Source organism: Oryx dammah, unplaced genomic scaffold (assembly GCF_014754425.2).
Source record: "Oryx dammah isolate SB20612 unplaced genomic scaffold, SCBI_Odam_1.1 HiC_scaffold_22, whole genome shotgun sequence".
Lineage (NCBI taxonomy): Eukaryota > Metazoa > Chordata > Mammalia > Artiodactyla > Bovidae > Oryx > Oryx dammah.
In genome coordinates this window covers 15,917,183-15,938,262 of record NW_024070206.1, presented here as the reverse complement: position 1 = coordinate 15,938,262, position 21,080 = coordinate 15,917,183, and the positions used below count along the sequence as shown (strand labels likewise).

General features: G+C 46.2%; 1 protein-coding gene and 1 non-coding gene across 8 annotated transcripts in view; both read left to right on the top strand.

The window, feature by feature from the left end:
* The first annotated feature begins 7,686 nt into the window (after nt 1-7,686).
* On the top strand, nt 7,687-7,790 carry LOC120881231. The gene has a single exon (XR_005725260.1). It is a non-coding gene; the product is annotated as a U6 spliceosomal RNA (small nuclear RNA).
* A 1,001-nt stretch (nt 7,791-8,791) lies between these two features.
* The window catches only part of CUNH18orf25 (chromosome unknown C18orf25 homolog), a 75,854-nt gene continuing 63,565 nt past the window's right edge, over nt 8,792-21,080 (top strand). For 5 of the 7 annotated variants that reach the window (XM_040264554.1, XM_040264549.1, XM_040264553.1 and 2 more), the window contains exon 1: nt 9,281-9,597. The gene's annotated coding sequence lies outside the window, so the exon portion shown is untranslated. Of the gene's footprint in view, nt 8,968-9,280; nt 9,598-21,080 lie in introns of those variants that run through there. The other 2 variants (XM_040264550.1, XM_040264556.1) reach the window with 2 other exon arrangements.

Sequence of the window (21,080 nt, the reverse complement as noted above, 5' to 3'; positions counted from 1 at the left end):
AGTACTTTAATGAATGCCTGTATTGTTCTCAGGCCCCAAGCCTTTTTCAAATGATCAGCACATTATAAAACACAATAATGAGCCTAATTCCCTACCCTCAATACACACACACACACACACACAATGACATTGTTAAGTCTCCCAGCTACAAACAGTAGTGAAGAGTCTGGGATTTGGAGGCTGTAGAGAAAAGTTTGGTCCTGATTCTCCTATTTAGTGCTGGTGACCTTGGATAAGGTGTTCACTCATTCATTCATTCAAAGCAAACATTCATTGGGACTTTCCTTGTGGTCCAGTGGCTAAGACTCTGTTCTGCCACTACAGGGGGCCTGAGTTCGATCCCTGGTCAAGGAAGTAGATCTTGCATGCCACCACAAGGAGTTTGAGTGCCGCAGCTAAAAATCTCACATGCGCCAACCTAAAGACCCTGCACACTTCAACCAAGGCCTGCTGCTGCTGCTAAGTCGCTTCAGTCATGTCTGACTCTGTGCGACCCCATAAACGGCATCCCACCAGGCTCCTCTGTCCCTGGGATTCTCCAGGCAAGAATACTGGAGTGGGTTGCCATTTCCTTCTCCAACGCATGCATGCATGCTAAGTCGATTCAGTCGTGGCCGACTCTGTGCGACGCTATGGACAGCAGCCCACTAGGCTCCTCTGTCCACGGGATTCTCCAGGCAAGAGTACTGGAGTGGGTCGCCATGTCCTTCTCCCAACTAAGGCTTGGTGCAGCCAAATAGACTTAAAAAAAAAAAAAAAAAAAGAACTAGCATTTATTCAGAATCTCCTTGTATCAGTTGGATATATAATCTCTGCAAGCTATTAACAACACCCACCTCACACTACCCTTCAGGACCGCTTGGAGCAGCTAATGAAGTGGTCAAGATAAGCTCTAAACAAGAGAACATTGTTGGAATTAATCAGTAAAAAGATAAAAACAAAACTGGAGGGTGGGTGATGAGGTCCCAAACCACAATACCTGATCCATCACTTGTGTGAGAAACACACCTATTTCACTGTCTGGTGGTACCTGTGCTTTCAGAGTGCAGTTCCCTCAAGCCAGACCTGATTTGCCCAGGGCACCTTTCTCTTCATCTCTGTCCTTGGAAGCCCTGCTCTTTCTCCAAGTCCCTGGTCAAAAACTTCCTCTTCCTCAAGGAATTAATTTCTCCTCCCTCACGTCCCTCCTCTGCCTCTGTGAAGTTTTTCTAGATGGAACCCTGTTATGCACGGTCTCAAGGGAAGTAACATGTTCTCCTCCAGGAATCCTGGCTCTGCCCATTTAGCTCCTGTGGTTTTGGTCAGGCGCGCTGTCTTCTCTGGGCCTCTGTGTCCTCTTCTGTGAAACCTCCCTCCCCTTGCTGGTTGTTGTTTGATCGCTCAGTCGTGTCCGACTCTTTGCGACTCCATGGACTGCAGCACGCCAGGCTTCCCTGTCCTTCACCATTCATGTCCATGGAGTCGGTGATGCCATCCAACCATCTCATCCTCTGTCGTCCCCTTCTCCTCCTGCCTTCAATCTTTCCCAGCATCAGGGTCTTTTCAAATGAGTCAGTTCTTCGCATCAGGTGGCCAAAGGATTGAAGTTTCAGCTTCAGTATCAGTCCTTCCAATGAGCATTCAGGACTGATTTCCTTTAGGGTGGACTGGCTGAATCTCCTTGCAGTCCAAGGGACTCTCAAGAGTCTTCTCCAACACCACAGTTCGAAAGCATCAGTTCTTCGGTGCTCAGCCTTCTTTATGGTCCAGCTCTCACAGTGGCTCAAATGGTAAACAATTTGTCTGCAACGCAGGAGACCTGGGTTCAATCCCTGGGTCGGGAAGATCCCCTGGAGAAGGGAATGGCTACCCACTCCAGTATTCTTGCCTGGAGAATTCCATGGACAGAGGAGCCTGGCACACTGCAGTCCACAGGGTCGCAAAGAGTAGAACGTGACTGAGTGACTAACACTTGCTGACTGTGGTGATGATTGAAGCAACACCACGCCTAGGGCCTACGGTGTGCCTTGCGCTTAGCAGACAGGACTCTGATGGATGTCTGCAGAATGAGACTGAATGGCAGGCATGCTTTCCTGGGCTCTCCTAAGACTCTTAGCTGACGTGCTGCTTACCGCAGGCAAACGAGGAAACTCTGGATCCTCCCCATCCAGGAATGCTTCCTGCACTGTCACCAGGAGAGAGGAATTGCTCAGAGGCACTCCTTTCTGTTTCCATACCACCGGGACAGGCAAGCATTGAACTTGCCTTCCAGAGGATCGGGTGTTGACAGCATCGGCTGCCCACGAAGAGGGAGACGCCGTCACAGGGAAGGGAGGTGAGGAGTCTGAAGAGAGATTTGTCATGTTTATTTGAAACCAAATGTAATGTATTTATTTCAAGTCAAAGCTTAGGATCCTATGTGATTTCTTTTCTGACACCAGTTCTCCAACGACAACTGGGTGTCCAGCCATTCAGTTCAGTTCTGACACTCACTGCCCAGAATCAGCGCAGGTCCTACAGGTTCAGGGCTCAGCCCCACGAGACTGTCCCTCTTCTGATGTCACGTGCAAGCAGCGGTCCTGGGCTTATGGGACTCCCACTTAGGTTCTGCAGACTATAACAAATTCAGGAGTTCTGTGGTTCCTCCTTGTGTGCGTGCAAGTCACTCCAATCGTGTCCGATTCTTTTCAACCCTATGGACTGTAGCCCGTCAGGTTCCTCTGACCATGGGGTTCTCCAGGCGAGAAGACTGGAGTGAGTTGCCATACCCTCCTTCAGGAGATCTTTCTGACCCAGGGATCGAATCCGCATCTCTTGTGTCCCCTGCCTTGGCAGGAAGGTTCTTTACCACTAGCACCACCTGGGAAGCCCTTACCTTTGATAATTCGCTAGAATGACTCACAGAACTCAGGAAAGCATTTTTCTTACAGTTGCTGGTTTATTACCAAGGATACAAATCAGGAACAGCACATGGATGAGGGTCGTGGGGGTGGGGCTGGCACAGAGCTTCCATGCTCTGTAGGAGAGAGCATCCCAGCATCTGAGTGTGTTCAGCAACCTGGCAGCTCTCTCCACCCCATTCAGGTGGGGCTTATCTAGGTTTCATTATGTAGGCATTGTTAATGAAACCATTAGCCTTTGGTGACTGAACTCAACCTTCTTCCCGGAAGTGGCAGTGGGGCTGAAAGTTCCAACCCTCTCTATCCTCAAGGGATAGTTCTGAGAAACTGCCCCCCATCCAGAAACTACCCTAGGGGTCCATCAAGAGTCACTTGCTTTGTAAATCAATTATACTTCAATTAAAAAAAAAAAAAAAGAATCACTTCTTTAGCCTGAATTTGGGCTTACAAATAACAAAAGGCCCTCCTATCACCCAGGAAATTCCAAGCATTTATGAGCTCTGTGCCAGAGACCTGGGACAAAGAGCAAATATAAGTTTTTTAATTACACCCAGAGTCCCTTGATGTTGTTCCCACTTAAAGGCTGCAGGTTTTGGAGCTGCAGGGGAGAAGGTGGAGGACTAGAGATGCTCTCCTCAAAGCCGGTGTCACCCAGAGGCTTTTACAAGCTTTTGCTTCCCGATCACTCTGTTTTTGGAATGTGTCTTATCCACCACCCACAGGGAAGGTCCTTGGGTTCCAGGTACTTCTGTTACCAGTCTGGTAGGCGAATGAATTCGAGAGATGAGGTGCTGAGACAAGGAAGAGACTTTAATCGGGGAGTCGGCTGACCGAAAAGATGGCAGACTACTGCCTCAAAACAACCATCTTATTGGGGTCTGGATGCCAGGTTCTTTTATAGATCAGAGAGAAAGAAGCAATGAGGAACTAAAGTCAAAAGGCAGAATAGGGAGGGTGATGCAGTGAGGAAGTAAAGTGAAAGGGTCTTCAGTCTTGCAAAACATCTCCAAGGGAATGTCCAGCCTTCAGAAGGGGTGTGTTAATCTCTTCTGTTCACAGGTGGGCAGGGACAAATTATCCCTCCCCGAACTGAACAAAGGCACTTCAGTTTACAGTCAAGCAGAGGGGCAGGGTCCTCCAGGCAAGCCATTGAGTATGATTATAATAATAAAAGCAAGTCAAACAGTTTCCAATATGGAGTCAGAACTGGCTTCCTCCCTGCAGCACATCCTTTCTTTTCTAAAGCTTTCCTTTCTTTCTCTCCAGCGGCTGGCAATTCGACTTTCTCCCTCCCTCCCTCAGCTTTCCTGCCCCCACCGCCGTGGACAGTCCGGGGTCCATGTTCTCCTTCCTCTCCAAGTGGGCCGGGAGGGTCCGTTTTCTGCTGGCCTTGACCCGAACACTCCCCAGAAGTCTGGTGAGAACTTCGGACATGGCTTCCCACTAGTGTTTAAAAAATGAAGCCCCGGCTCCTTCCACTCACATTAAGCCTCTGACTTACTCCTTCAGGCCTCCCACTATCCCTGTCCAGCCACGGGCAGCCAGGCCCTCAGGCTGTCATCCCTCAGACATCCCGGGGACTTTTCCACCGCTTGTTCCCTTGCCCCCAAAGGTCAGCTTCTCTGCACAGCTGTCCTTCAGTCACAGACATTTATTTCCGTGTTGTCTGCCAGGCCTTGACCAGGACACCGAGGCGGCTGTGAGGAAGGTCGGCCCGAGCGCTGCCCTCTAGGCGCTGAGCCCTCCTCCTTCTCAGCAGCTGTCTGCAAGCCCACCGCCCTTCTCCCAGCTTCTCACCCACTAGGCATCTCGCGCCACTTACTTGTTTTAACATCTTTTCCGTTTTCTGTGTCTCCCCAGCTTCAGTGCTTAGACTTCCTCCATCCACGCCCATCCACGTATGGAGGGTGTCCACTGCAGAGCAGGACAACTCGGTCAAACCCCCTTGGAACTCTCTGCTGTGTCGGATGGATGAGAAAGAAGACACACGACGGGTGCAAAGGAGGGCAGATGTCACGAATAGAAAAGCAGCTGTGTTGATGCATGGTGGGTACTAGTACTGATGAAGCATCAGGGGAAATCCTTACCCTTCCCACCCTAGAGGTCCCACAGGGTCAGGCGCTGTTACACAGAGCTGTTCTTTTTTTATTGCCATGTTCTATGGTCTTAAGAGTTCCTTGGACAGCAAGGAGATCCAGCCAGTCCATCCTAAAGGAAATCAGTCCTGAATATTCATTGGAAGGACTGATGCTGAAGCTGAAATTCTAATCCTTTGGCCACCTGATGCAAAGAACTGACTCACTTGAAAAGACCCTGATGCTGGGAAAGATTGAAGGCAGGAGGAGAAGGGGACGACAGAGGATGAGATGGTTGGATGGCAGCACCAATTCAATGGACATGAGTTTGAGTAAACTCCAGGAGTTGGTGATGGACAGAGAGGCTCAGCGTGCTACAGTCTATGGGGTCGCAAAGAGCCAGACACGACTGAGCAACTGAACTGAACTGAACTGATGGCATATGGGATCTTATTCCCTGGCCAGGGATGGGGCCCACGTCCTGCAGTGCGAGTGCAGTCTTACCTACCAGACTACCGGGTAATTCCCAGGGCTCTTCTTTTATTTAAGAAGAGAGGAACTTCCCTGGTGGTCCAGTGGTTAAGAGTCTGCCTGCCAATGCAGGGGATACTGTTTGATCCTTGGTCCAGGAGGATTCCACACGGTGCAGGGTGACTAAACTTGTGCACCCAGAGCGTCATCCTCTGCAACAAGAGAAACCACGGGCAGCGCAGCTCACTGCACCTAGGGAAAAGCCCATGTGGAGTTAATGAAGACCCAACGCATTCAAAAATAGATAATTTTTTTTTAAAGAGAGGTTAACACATACTTGTTGAAAAACTTAAAACTGTCCTTTGCACTTATTCCACTTTTTAATAGACTTACAGACTTTCCATATAGAAGGGGTGTCACCTGATTGGAAAGAGGGACTTAACCCAAGAGAGAGGAGCTGCCATCACCCACCCCAGAGCCCCAGAGCAGGGCGGTGGTGATGTGCCTCCACCTTCATGGCATCCTTTTGCCCTGTTCCATTCTGGTTCCACGTGAACTTGTTGCTCTGGAAATATGAGTCCCTTGAGATGGCAATATCACCATACTTGACCCACGTGAGTCTGTGCTTGTAGGAGGTGCTGGCCTGGAGTGTTGCCATCCGAATGACGGCCTTGTTGCGAGTGTTCTCTGTGAGCCAAAAGCTGTGCTGGGAGCTTTACCTAAACTCATTTCACCCTCACCCCTCACGAGAAGTTGTTTGACAGGTGAGGACGCTGAGTATCAAGGAGGTTACAGAACTGCCCGGAGGTCACTCTGCTCGAGGGAGGCAGACCCAATCCACACCCAGATCTGTCCAGACCCCAGAGCTCTCAGTCCTGGAGACCAAGTCATCTTCTACTACTCAGCCTGCTTCCGGACGGCCTTCCAATATGGGGACATTACTTTAATTCTGTGGGGTGATGCTGTGAGGCAGAAGAGGGGATGTTAACTCTGGACATGGTGACCTGAATGAAATTATGAGGCCACGACAGTGAAGACGGGCAACACCGCCCCTCCCTGCACTCAACCATCCCATGGCCTCATGGCAGGTGCGGGGAGATTGCAGCAGAGGCTGCTGATGCCGGCCGGGGTGGAAAGGTCAGGGTGGTTACACGAGGGGGGGTAGCCCAGAGCTGAAGTTTCCATCCCTTGGATCCCTCATTTCCCTCATCCAACCAGTGGTTCTAACAATAGAGTCTGCCTTACAGGGGCAAAATTTGAAAGTAACCTGCTCAGTCAGGAGAGAACAGACTAGTCAAAGCAAGGCTAGCCACATCCTGACGCCATGGCTCACGCCACGCTTTCTACTAGGCACCTGCTGTCAGCCCAGCCCCAGGTCCAACGATGAATCAGGGGCAAGCAGTTAAGCTGAAGATGACTCAAGGCTGGGCCTCCAGGGTTTATGACAGATTGAGTAGAACTATGGATGTGATACAGCAGCAGCTCCACAGATAGAGCAACAGTGGACACATTGGTAGGACAGTATCTGTGAGCAGAGGAATCTTGAGAGAAATTTCCTACAGAGGCAACAGGATGTGGTTTAGACTGGACTGGTTTTATGGAGATGAGATTTCAGGAGCTTGGAGGGCTGAGTATACAACACACAGGAGATTCCAGGAGGCAATTCCAAGACAAGTAGGATCAGCTCTCCAGCACTTCCTGCTCCTACAGAAGGGGAAGAAGACAGCTAGCGCCCTATTTAGGAATCTAAATATGGCAGTAATAGTCAAAGTTGCTCAGTTGTGTCTGACTCTTTGCGACCCCATGGACTACAGAGTCCATGGACTTCTCCAGGCCAGAATACTTTCCCTTCTCCAGGGGATCTTCCCAACCCAGGGATTGAACCCAGGTCTTTCGCATTGCAGGTGGATTCTTTACCAGCTGAGCCACAAGGGAAGCCCAAGAATACCAGAGAGTGGGTAGCCTATCCCTTCTCCAGGGAATCTTCCCAACCTGAATTGAACCGGGATCTCCTGCATTGCAGGTGGATTCTTTACCAGCTGAGCTACTAAGGAAGCCTGGCAGTAATAGGGAACCTAGTAATTAGGATATCAAATCTCCCAGACTCCAAAAATAAGCAGTCCACTCACTGTAGTGAATTGACTTGTTGGTGTCAAACAGAAGGAGCCAAGTCAGTACCTCAGAAGTCAGGGTCCTACTTCAGCATCTCTGCAGCACTGATGAGATAAGAGCATGGAGAGGCTGTTTTAAAACTGAATGTAGTGCTCCCTTTGTCAGCACATACACTAAAATTGGAAGGATACAGAGATTAGCATGGCCCCTGCACAAGGATGACATGCAAATTCGAGAAGCGTTCCTTATATTTTAGTGGAAAAGAAAAAAAAGGAAAGCAATGTATTTGTCCATATTCAGTCATTCATTTCAGACCGACAGCTGTCATCTTAGTAGTTAGTCCTTTTCTCTTTTTCTCCTGAAAGAGCCTGGGCTCTTGTCACTACCCCCCAAGCCTCTCAAATTCCTTGAGGATTAAGGAAGCAGGGAAATAAATGAATGAAATAACACACATAAACAAAATGTTTATCTGGCACATAGTATGTTCTCATTGAATGGTGGTAGCAGTTGAGAATGCAGGCTCTGGAGCTGGGCTGTCTGTGTCATGCCACTTTCTGATGAGCGACCTTGGGCAGGTCACTTTACCACTGTCTGGCTACACTTTTGTCATTTGGGGCCAAGAATACCACCAAACCCATGGAGTTCTTGTGAGAATTAAATGAATGAATCCAGTGCCTTGCACATAACAGGCATTCAGAGAAGTTAGCTATTAAATTATTTTATCAATTTTCTCATTAGGGAATGGAAATTTGCCATGCCTGTAGGCAGTAGGCATATGAGTGAACTGGGGGAGCTGGAGGGCCTGATCTAAAGGGGAGACTGACATTGAGGGAAGCATGGAACCGGCGCTGTGATTTTCAGAATGTCCTCCAGAGGAATGTCACCTCAACTCTCAGCACGGCTCCCGAAAAGGTAAATACCTTTGACATTTTCTCCTCAAGCCCTTATGTATTCATTTATTTCTCAAAACCCTGCTTTTAGGGAGAGCGAAGCGTTGTGAGGTTTGTTCTTTCTCCTCCTTAAGCCCACCTCACCTTTCTTCCAGGTCTCGCGTCGAGCACGTTTCTCCCTCGATCCCAGACCTCAGCGAAGGGCGTCGAAAGCTCAGGGCGCGCTAGTGCAAATCGGGAGTGACTGCAAAGGTGGGATTTGGGGCGTCTGCATAGCGCGTAGGGGGCGGAGCGGGGTTTCCCTGGGGGACTCTTGACTCACCAGCAGGTGGCGACCTGTCTGCAAGGCATGCAAGGTTCATCCAGAAAACTTGAACGGAATGTTGATGCCACTGCATGAGAGAGGCACAGCCAAGTCTCCGCGAGCAGAGCCGTGGGCATCCGCGAAAAGGTGTGGGAGAGAACGGAGCGGACTTCCTTGCCGGTGTGACTCAAGGATTCAAACGCCAAGAGCTTCCTTCGGTAAACGCTTCAGGAGGGGTGAGTGCTGAGCAGCGTACAGAAAAGGGAGCGCCGACTTTCTCTTAGGGCATTGCCCATGGCTTGTATTGACTGGCTTTCCAACCGCCCCCCGCCCCCCGCGCCCGGGGCAAGACATTTCTTAGAAGGGAACTGCCTGAGCGGATACAGGGAGCGTGGGAAAACCCGGGAGGCCGACTGCAGCCGGAGGAGCGTGGGGTCCGCCCCGCCAGATGGCGCTGTCTGGCTTCTCTCGGCCTCCCGCGCTCGTCCCTAGAGTTTCCCCCGTCGCAGCGGCCGCTCTAGCCGGGCGGGCTCCGGGCTCTGTGGTTCCGGGCGGAAGTGAGGCGCCGAGCGGAACGGCCTCTGGTGACATTTTCTCCGGGCGGCGCGGACGAGTGAAGGGAGTTGGTGGAGGAGGCTGCGGAGGTTGTGGGGCTCGCTTTGGCCTCCCCTCCACCCCGGTTGGGGTCCTGACCGCAACCCTCTACTCGTCGCTGGAGCTTGTGCCGAGGAGAGAAGGCGACGGTGGGGCCTTCGCGTTCCGAGTCGCCGCGGCCCGGAGGGACCCGGCCGGGGGGGGCTCGGTGCGTGCCCCGACGGGGCGCGCGCGGAGCGGGCGACGAGGTGCGGGGCCGCTGCGCAGCGCAGGTGAGGCGCGAAGGGGCGCAGGGCCGCGGCCCGGCTCCGGGCCGAGCCGTGGGACCCGGGCTGCTTCCCGGGGAAGCGGGGGTGAGGTTCAGAGGGACGGGGTGCGGGCCGCGGGCGAGGCTTCTGCGGCGTTTAGGGCCCCTGGGTCGTGACGGGCAGGGCTGTCGGGCGCCGGGTCTTCGAGCCCGGAACTCGGCGGGAGGCGCGGCCCGGGTAGCGGCCGACTGGAGAGGCGAAAACAGCCCGACCGCTAGCTCACCGGCTCGCCGGTGACCCTCGCGTCCTCCGGGCCCGGCGGGCCGAACCCTTCTGCCCGCTTCCCTGCCCCCGGTGGATTCCTTTCCCTGGTGGCTGGAGGTGTCGCAGCCCGTGGGCCGCGTGCGGGGGGTGGGGAGCGGCTTCGCGGCCCCGGAGTTGTCTTTCGCGCAACTTTCCGGGGCCCCGGGTGGCCGGGCGTAGCGGCCGCGGCGGCTTTGCCAACTCTGCTGGCCTCGCGAGCCGGGAATCTGGCGCCGACACCTGCTCGGACTCCTCTGAGAGCCCGGGCGGCCGCCCCAGCCCCGCGGCTGTTAAGGCCTGGGAGGAGGGAGGAAGGCTCTCTCCGGCTTGGCGCCGCCTGCGTTTTCGGGCGCCCACTACCTTCCTCGGTCGGCAGACGCCCCCCTGGTCAATGGGAGGGATGTGTCAGTCTCCAAAATTGACCTCTTTCTGGCGAATTTGTCAACTGTGTTTAGAAAAACCCGTCGAGGATGTAACCTGACGAGCCTCAACTTCGTCATCATCATCCTTTCTCTTTTCCTCAGTGGTACTTCGTACTTTATTTTCTCGAAGCACCGATTTCAGTGTTTTGTTGGGGCGGCAACTCCCCACAGAACCTCAGCCCGTCCTCCATTCTCCCTTTAAATCGTCCTTCTCTGCTGTCACAGAATAGATGCTCACAGGTTGAAGGAATGAACCTCTGTGCCTGTTCCAGACTGAACCGCTTGAGCAGTTTGTGCTGGATGTGCTTTTGGTTTCTCGCCTGAGCTTCAGCTTTCTGAGTCCTTCCACCCAGTAGGATGCAAAACCCACTGATGATGCTTTGTCAAGGTTGGGCCCTTTCATTACAAATACATCTGGCAGGTTTGCTTAGGCTCTTGTGTAGTGTCGTGTGTTAACAGTTTGAAATTACTCTCTTTCTCCTCCTGGGATATTTTAAGGAGGGAGGCTGTTAACTTTCTAATGTGGTTTTGCTGATCTGGCAATCTGGATCCTTTCAGTAAGAACATTGCCTTTTAACAAGCATTTTTAGAGGCCTACAGTTGTTACCTGATGTCCTGAGGAGTGACAGTGTTGATCTTTTTTAGTAGGAAGTGTAATATTTTTGTTAAATAGTCTGGGTAATACAATACTTATTTGAATGCTTTATGCACAATAAATATAAAATTAGGAATTAAATTTGAATTCAGGAAACTTAAGATGAAATTTACTGTGATAATCTATATGCTACTTTATGAAGAGCTTTAGTGAAATTTCATGCAGTTTCGTAAAATGAGAAATAGACATTTCTAAATCATAGTCCTTCAGAGTGCTTTTCAGTACCACTGTAATCTTGAGATGTGAAACCATACGTTTTTCATAATGTTAACAAAGAGGTAAACTTCAAAACAGAAAATAGGAAAGGAGGAGCTTCAAGGTAATTACACCTGAAGTGTCAGCTAAGTATGATTTCTTAATGGGAAAATTTTTTTTCTGACATCTTATTTGTGAAAAATGGGATGGACTAGATTTTGGAACTGGAAACTTTCTCTATTGTTAGCTTCATATTAAGCTCACAGTGTTACATTACTGACTTAATTCAGTTTGTATTACTCTTAAATTCATTTATGAAAGAGTGTCATAAATGCTCTTTGTTGTATAGTTTGCATGATTAAAGATAGATTTACCTTTAGATTCTAATTTAATGAGGTTCTGAGAGAACTGAGTGCTCAATGTTTGTTCTTCAAAGGTTCTGTTTCATATGTGACATTACCCTTAGTGTATGACTGGTAACTTCTAGGGGGTTATATTTTCCATAATGTCATATAGTTGGAATCATACAGTATGTAGGCTGGCTTTTCAGATTGGCTTTTACTTAATAATACATATTTAAGCTTCCTCTGTGTCTTTTCATGGCATAATATTTAGGTTGGTGCAAAAGTAATTGTGGTTTTGCGTTGTTGAACTTTGCTATTTGATACTGGAATACGTTCTTAAATAAATGTGGTTATATTCTACATCATTTAAAATTTTTTACTTATTTGTTTATTTGGCTGTGCCAGGTCTGGTGTGTATGTGTCATCTGGTTCCCAGGGATTGAACCCCAGCCCCCTGCAGTGGGAGCTGGGGAGTCTTAGCCACTGGAACCACCAGGGAAGTCCTGTTACACATCATTTTAATGGGCATTTTTCACTTTGTTTTTTTACTAATGACTTATTACTTGCTATTTACTTTGTATTTATTTTAGACCATGGAAATGATGTTAGACAAAAAGCAAATTAGAGCGATTTGTTTATTCAAGTTCAAAATGGGTCGTAAAGCAGTGGAGACGACTTGCAACATCAACAATGCATTTAGCCCAGGACCTGCTAAGGAACGTGGTGGTTCAAGAAGTTTCCAAAGAGATGGGAGCCTTGAAGATGAGGATGTGGTGGCCATCCAAAGTTGACAGTGACCGATTGAGAGCAGTCATCAAAGTCGATCCTCTTACAACTATATGCTGCTGCTGCCAAGTCGCTGTAGTCGTGTCCGACTCTGTGCGACCCCGTAGACGGCAGCCCACCAGGCTCCACCGTCCCTGGGATTCTCCAGGCAGAACACTGGAGTGGGTTGCCATTTCCTCCTTCTCCATGAGAAGTTGCCAGAGAACTCAGTATCAACCATTCTGTGGTCATTCGGCATTTGACGCAAATTGGAAAGGTGAAAAACCTCGATAAGTGGGTGCCTCGTGATCTGACTGAAAGTCAAAAAGACCGTTGTTTGGAAGTGTCATCTGCTCTTAAGCTGTGCAACAGCTATGAACCATTTTTTGATCAGATTGTGTTGTGTTATGAAAAGTGGATTTTATATAACAACTGGCAACAACCAGCTCAATGGTTGGACTGAGAAGCTCCAAAGCATTGCCCAAAGCCCAGCTTGCGGCAAAAAAAAGTCGTGGTCATTGTTTGGTGGTCTGCTGCTGGTCTGATTCACTACAGCTTTCTCAGTCCCGGTGAAACCATTACATTTGAGAAGTATGCTCAGCAAATTGATGAGATGCACTGAAAACCGCGCCCTCAGCCAGCGTTGGTCAGCTTCACAGCAGTGCCCGACTGCATGTCGCATAACCAGCGCTTCAAAAGTTGAACACATTGGGCTACAAACTTTTGCCTCATATGCCATATTCACCTGATCTCTTGCCAACCGATTACCACTTCTTCAAGCATCTAGACAACTGTTTGCAGGGAAAATGCTTCCACAACCAGCAGGAGGCAGAAAATGCTTTCCAATAGTTGGAATACTGAAGCATGGATTTTTAGACTGTAGGGACAAACTGATTTGTTGGCAAAAATGTGTTGATTGTAATGGTTTCCAGTTGATTAATAAAAATGTGTATGAGCCTAGTTATAATGATTTAAAATTCACTGTATGAAACCACAATTACTTTTGTACAAACCTAACCATTTCTTTATAGTGTTGAATACTATACTTTTGTCTGAATCTACCACCTGAAGGTTGGTAGGTTGAAGAAACTTACAGATTTAAACTTGGAACTAGAAATAGATTTCCAGGTGGACATTCTAGGCTAGGGAACAGCCTAAGCAAAGATGTGAATATCAGTGATTTTGGATGGTATGGCCAGTGCCTTGAGTTTACAGAGGGATAGATGTAAGCTCAGTGGGGTATCAATCAAATTATCGAATTTTCAATCAAATTTGATAAATTGATATTTATCTTTAGTTGTCAAATTCCAGTCTTAAATGTGATTGGTGTCATGAAATTTTCTAAATCCTTTTATCTTTCATTGAAACTGCTTACCTTACTCTTTAGAACTCATGATTGAACTTAGGGAAGTAAACAGTGTTTTCTGCTTCTGTGTGGGCAGTTTCTTTTGGCAGAAGTGAGACTGATGTTCAGTCAGTTTTCATATACGGCTTATAGGTCCTTGTGGTAAAAGAAAGGGACAAGGTGAAACTAAAATTACCTTGCTTGTTTTACTCTCCTGTATTTCTAAACTGCCAGGAGAGAGAATATGTGTTATATAGATTGTACACATTTATCATAGCATTTTAATAGAAGTGAATAATAATAAATATGATTTTAAAATAATTTGCAATGTGTGTTATTTATTGAACTGTGTATGTGATTTACAGTGTTGTGTTAATATCTGTTGTACAGCAAAGTGATTCAGCTGTGTACAGGTATATATGTATGTGTGTGTGTGTATATGTGTGTGTATATATACACACACATTCTTTTTATATTACTTTCCACAATGATTTATCACAGGATGTCCACTGTGGTTCCCTGGGCCATCCAGCAGGACCCCATTGTTCATCCATTCCGTATATGCTAGCTTGTATTGCATAACCCCACTTTCTCTCCATTCCCCCACTTGTCTTGCTCCTGGCAACCACAAGTCTATTATCCGTTAATAGAGTTTAAGTTTTGTTTCTATTCTCTTTCATGTCTTTATTCAAAATAGATACTTCATACCTCTTTGCTCAGATTCTGTCGCTTGAAATAGCCAATAGCTAGATGAGTTATTATGAGTCCTGAGTTATTAATTTGACTTTATTTACTTTTAAAACTACTTGGATGAGTATTTTCTAGTTGTGCTGTGTGCTTAGTTGCTCGGCCGTGTCCAAATCTTTGCGACCCTATGGACTGTAGCCTGCCAGGTTCCTCTGTCCACGGGGATTCTCCAGGCAAGAATACTGGAGTGGGTTGCCATGCCCTCCACCAGGGGATCTTCCCAACCCAGGGATCGAACCCAGGTCTCCCACATTGCACGTGAAGATTAATCAAAAGTAGAAATCTGTCTGCAGAACTTAATTTGAGGGTGGGTAGTTATACCTGGTTAAACTAAAAACCCATTTTCTGAACACTCAGGCACCAGGTGGAGATGGGCACAAAAATAAAAGAAATTTATGTGGAAGGAACTCAAATCTAGGGAACCAGATGATTTCTGTTTCTTTCCTGCTCTAAAATGTGGAGAAGAAAAGCAGGCTGTAGGAGAAAAAAAGTATTGGATAACCAAACAATTAGTGTATGGAGTTAGCCTTTTCATTTATAAAATAATTTTAAATCAGATATTGGAAAATGATTTTTTTCTTAAATGGGTCTGTAAGAGTAAAAAAAATGATTAGAGATTTGAATGTTCTTTTTTGTACTGCCAGTTCGTGTACCAGATACTTTCTTCTCTGCCTGGACTTAAAGTCCATGTATTGGTAAATTTGTTCTGATTGTTGTTCAGAGAGCAACAAAATTAAATGTTAGATCTTGTTTATTTGCAGCAGCCATTCCCAAGAATGTGGATAAACAAGGATTGTGTTTAGGTAAGACAGAAATTCAAGTTTTCATTAGCATGGTTAACATTCAGGAAACCAGGTACTGACCAAAGGAATCAGTAGAAGTTATTTTTTGACTGAGTTGTCTGGCTTAAAAAATAGCTTCTATGATATCCAGAGTCGACGTTTTGTTAGGTGTGTTATACTTAGAGAAAGATATTGTTGAGGATAGGGAAGTTGGGTGTGGACTAAAATTCTAGGAAAACAGGACTGTTTTCCTTTCTGTACTAAGAACAAAAACCTCATGTGGTCAAGAGTTTAAGCAGTATCCTGTCTGCCTTAGTTTTAACCTAGCATAGAAGCATAGTTTATTCTTAAATCAGCATTATATCATCAAGGGTTTCCCATTATTTATCTCTACTATTTGCTATGAGCCTGAGGGCATGATAGGTTTTTGACAATATTTAGGGGACCTCCAGTCCCAGCATGTGGTAACCCATCTTTATTTGTACCCTCTTCTGAGGGAGATAGAAAATGGCCAGAGCAGAAATCCTGGAGGAAATCTAGAACCTGTGCTTTAAAATCATTCTTGATTTACACTAATAGTGCTTATGAGTACTTAGAGGGTCTGTCATTAGCGCTGGTGCGTTCTTTGCATTTGATAACTTCCTTGGCTTCTTTCTTGATGCTAGTTTATTCACAGCCCTGGTTCTGGGCCAGATACATATCAGTGGTGGTAGTATCCGCAACATGAAGTGATTTGAGCAGCCATTATCACTCGGGGCCTATTTATAGTGCTTATATCAGTGGAGAAGAGGTTGGCTGGCAAGCAAGTAAAGCTGCTCTCTTCCCCTGGTTGCAATCTCATAGTTTATTTTTCAGTTCCGAGTAGGCCAGATCCATTCAGCTGCATTAATTTTTAGTGTTCCTTTCACTCTAGCCCTTTTGCACTCTAGTGTGTTTTAGTCACATTCACTCTTAAAGGAAAAAAAAACGAATAACTTATCACACTGAAAAGTAGCAATACTTCTTGATAGCATCTGGTATTCAGTGTTCAGATTTCTCCTATCTCATAAGTGTGTTTTTACAGTTATTCAGATTGAGTCCAGTAGGTCTCTGCATTGTTTTGTAATCTATAGGTGTCACCCCCACTTCCGCCCCATTTCTTTTTCCTGGACGATTATCTGTTGGAGAAATAGGAGCCCTCCCACGGTGTGAATTTCCAGTTAACGTTGCTGTGGTGGTATGCCAGTCTCCTGTGTTTCTTGTTAATTAGGTTTAAAGGTTGAGCAGATTTGGTTTCTGTAATATCTCTTTTCTCATTTTTTCTATTTTTTTCTCTGAGGGGGCAAAAGTATTTTATAGGTGATGCTGCATACTTGCATCAGGAGGCGCTTAATGTTTGGGTCTCTGCAGTATTAGCAGCTGATGATGCTCATTGCCCATTACTTACTCATAGTTCTTTACTCTGAATGCCTTACATCATTCCCAGTTCTGAGTCTTTTATACTCGGTCTTGCTTATAGTTATAGCCTCTTCAACCTTTTTCTTTTGAGAGCTGAGGGAAAGGAAGAGATGAGTTGCTGTGCAGAAAAAGTTTGTTTCCACTGTATTGTAATTCTGTAGATGTTTTTATTTCAGTCTTGATCTTTCTTTAAATGAATGCATATATTTGTTTATTTTGGCTGTGCCTGGGCTCTGTTGCTGTGTGAGCTTCTCTGTAGTTGCCGCGAGCGGGAGCTGCTCTCTGGTTGCAGTGCGCAGACTCACGGCCACGGCTTTTCTTGCTGCAGAGCATGGTCTCTGGGGCATGGTGGCTTAGCAGTCGCGACATTTGGGCTCAGCAGTTGAGGTAATCGGACTCTAGAGCACAGGCTCAGGAGCTGTGACATGTGGGTTTAGTTGCTGTGCAGCATGTGGGACCCTCCTGGACCAGAGATCGAACTTGTGTTTCCTTCGTTGGCAGATGGATTCTTTACCACTGAGGAGAAGAAACTCCAATCTTGAGTTTTGATTTCTGCACTGTCCACTTTATCTATGCTACAACTTCTCAGTGGAAAAGCTTACCCCAAATCCTGACAAATAATTGAAAGAAGTCCTTCGAAACCAAAATTTATTCTGAGATATTGGTACTTAAGAATACTGTTGTCATTAGATAATGTTAGTATTTATGTATATAAAATAGAAGATTAATTTTTCTATTTTAAATGATTTGGGAACATCACTGTTGTAGTAGAATGTCTTCTAAGAACTGAATATCTGGAGAGGGGTTTCATTTTGATTTTTAGTAAAATACTATTTTTTACGTTGTTTGCATTATGTGGCTTAAGATGCTTAGTTTCATGGTGTCTGGTTTTGCATCCTTATAAATATACAGTCACTTTATATAGTGTTCTAAATGTAAGGGAGCAGCTTTACTAGACTTTTAGCAGGTGTGTCTGTTTTGTGTATTTTATCTGGAAAGATAAAAGAATACTCTATTAGAAATCATGCTGATTCTGTGTAACGGAATATATATATATATATTAAACTTCTCTATTTTATTTTATTTTTAATTACTTTTTTGGCTGTGCCATGTAGTATGTGTAATCTTTACTGCCTGACCAGGGATCAAACCCATGCCCCTTGCAGTGGAAACATGGAGTCTTAACCACTGGACCACCAGGGAAGTCCATGTGATGGAATATGTTTTTATATACAAGTCACTAGTACTACTAAGCAAACACAGTATTTCATTAGTTGTCTTAGTGATTATTTTTAAGTGATTCAGTTCATCAATTCAACCATCAAACCTAGACTGGCGATTCGTTTCTTACATGATATTATACATGTTTCAATGCCATTCTCCCAAATCATCCCACCCTCTCCCTCTAGACAGCATATTAAAAAGCAGAGACATTACTTTGCCAACAAAAGTCCATCTGGTCAAAGCTATGGTTTTTCCAGTAGTCATGTATGGATGTGAGAGTTGGACCATAAAGAAGTCCGAGCGCCAAAGAATTGATGCTTTTGAACTGTGGTGTTGGAGAAGACTCTTGAGAGTCTCTTGAACTGCAAGGAGATCCAGCCAGTCCATCCTAAAGGAAATCAGTCCTGAATATTCTTTGGAAGGACTGATGCTGAAGCTCAAACTCCAGTACTGGCCACCTGATGAGAAGAACTGACTCATTGGAAAAGACCCTGATGCTGGGAAAGATTGAAGGCAGGAGGAGAAGGGGACAACAGAGGATAATGGTTAGATGACAACACCAACTCGATGGACATGAGTTTGAGCAAGCTTCGGGAGTCGGTGATGGACAGGGAAGCCTGGCATATTGCAGTCCATGGGGTTGCAAAGAGTCGGATATGACTGAGCAACTGAACTTTCTCAACACTTTAAATACATCATTACATTTCCTTTTGGCTTGTAGAGTTTCTGTTGAGAAATCAGCTGATAGCCTGATGGGAATTCCCTTGTAGATTATTTGTTGTTTTTGCCCTTGTTGCTTTTAATGTTTTATCTCTATCTGGAGAAGGAGATGGCAGCCCACTCCAGTACTCTTGGCTAGAAAATCCCATGGACAGAGGAGCCTGGTAGGCTACTGTCCATGGTGTCACAAAGAGTTGGACACGATTGAGCGACTCCACTTTCTTTCTTTTAATTTTTGTCAGTTTGATTACTATGTGTCTCGGTGTTCCTCCTTGGGTTTCTTCTGCCTGGGAAGGGATTTCTGTGCTTCCTGGACTTGGTTGACTATTTCTTTTCCCATGTTAGGGACGTTTTCAGCTCTTACCTCTTCAAATATTTTCTCAGGTCCTTTCTCTCTCTCTCCTCCTTTTATGCTGTGCTAAGTCGCTCAGTTCTGTCCAACTCTTTGGGACCCTATGGACTGTAGCCAGCTAGGCTCCTCTGTCCATGGGGATTCTCCAGGCAAGAATACTGGAGTGGGTTGCCATGCCCTCCTCCAGGGGATCTTCCCAACCCAGGGATTGAACCCAGGTCTCTCATATTGCAGGCAGATTCTTTACCATCTGAGCCACCAGAAAGCCCAAGAATACTGAAGCAGGTAGTCTATCCCTTCTCCAGGGGATCTTCCCGACCCAGGAACTGAACCAGGGTCTCCTGCACTGCAGGAGGATTGTTTACCAGCTGAGCGTCAGGGAAGCTGCCTTCTCCTTCGTTAGTGTCTTTAATGTTGTCTCTGAGGACTCATAGGCTGTGCTTATCTCTTCTCATCAATTTTCCATATTCTGTTTTGTGGCAGTGATTTCCACCATTCTCTCCTCCTGGTCAGTTATCCATTCTTCTGCATCAGTTATTCTGCTGTTGATTCCTGCTAGTGTATTATTTATCTCTGTTCATTTGTTCTTTAGTTCTTCTAGGTGTTTGGTAAACATTTCTTGGATTTTTCTCAATCTTAGACTTCATTCTTTTCCTGAGATCCTGTATCATCTACACCATCATTATTCTGAATTCTTTTTCTGGAAGATTGCCTATCTCCACTTCATTTAGTTGTTTTTCTGGGGTTTTTATCTTGTCCCTTCATCTGGGACATAACTTTCTGCTTTTTCATGCTGAGTAACTTTCTGTATTGTGACTTTTGTTCTAGTTGTAGGATTTTGGTTCTTACTTCCTCTGTCTGCTCCTTGATGGTTGAGGCTAAGAGGCTTGTGTAAGCTTCTCTGATGGGAGGGAATAGTGCTGGGAAAACTGGGTCTTGCTCTGGTTGACAGGGCCTTTCTCAGTAAACTTTAATCCGATTATCTGTCAATGGGTGGGGTTTCACTCCTTCCCTGGTAGTTTTTTGGCCTGAGGCAACCCAGCCCTGTGGGCTTTGTGCTCGGGTTAATGGCAGTCTTCAAGAGGGTTTATGCCAAGGGGGACCTTCCCAAACTGCTGCTGCCAATGCCTCTGTCCCTGTGGTGAGCCCCTCCTGACCCACACCTCCACAGGAGGCCCTCCAACACTGGCAGGTAGTTTTGGTTCCGTCTTCTGGGGGTCATTGCTCCTTTCCTCTGGGGAGTCTCCGTTTCCCCCAGTCCTGTGGAAGTCTTGTAATCAAATTCTGCTGGCCTTCAAGGTTCAGATTCCCTGGGGATTCCCAGTCCCCTTGTCACGTCCCCAGACTGGGAAGCCTGAAGTGGGATTCAGAACCTTCACAACAGTGGGAGAACTTCTTTGGTATATATATTTTTTCCAATTTGTGGGTCACCCACCTGGCGGGAGCGGGATTTGAGTTTATCATGATTGTGCCCCTCCTACTATCTCACTGCAGCCTCGACTTTGTTTTTGGACATGGGATATTTTTTATTTGGTAAATTCCAGTGTCTTGGTGGTTGTTCAACAACTAGTTGTGATTTTGGTGATCTTGCAGGAGGAAATGAGCACTCGCCCTTCTACTCTGCCATCTTGAACCTCACAATTTTTTAAAAAGACTGTAGAATCTCTTTTGTGTTCACTGTTTTCTTCCTAGGTGAGCTCATATATTCAACTATCACCTCTGCTTATAGTGATAATGTCCTGTTGTATTTTTTTTTTCCTTTGAGACTTGTGTTCCTATGAACATTATCGAACTCAAATCATAGTTGATTTTTTTGTCCTTTTACTTTTCTTATAGACTGCATCTTAGTTTGGATGGTTACCCTGTACCCAATTGTATATGCCATTAACCAACCCAAGGAGTGTAGTGTTCTGTGTATGTCTTATGGGTTGAGTTTGTTAATAATGTTAAAAAATTTATATTATTGTTGTTTTCCTGTCTCGTTTTATCCATTTAGAATGAGAATTGACATCTGCAGCTATTAGTGTTATCTCCTTTCTATTGGGTTGGTGCCAACGTAATTATAGTTTCAGACTGTGAATTTTAGGTCATTGTAACTGGCTCAAACACTTATTTATTAATCAAGGTAGGAACCATTACAGTCAACACATTTTTGCCAATGAGAAATGTTTGTTTATTCCTATAGCGTAAAAACTGTGTTTCAGGATTCAGTGAAC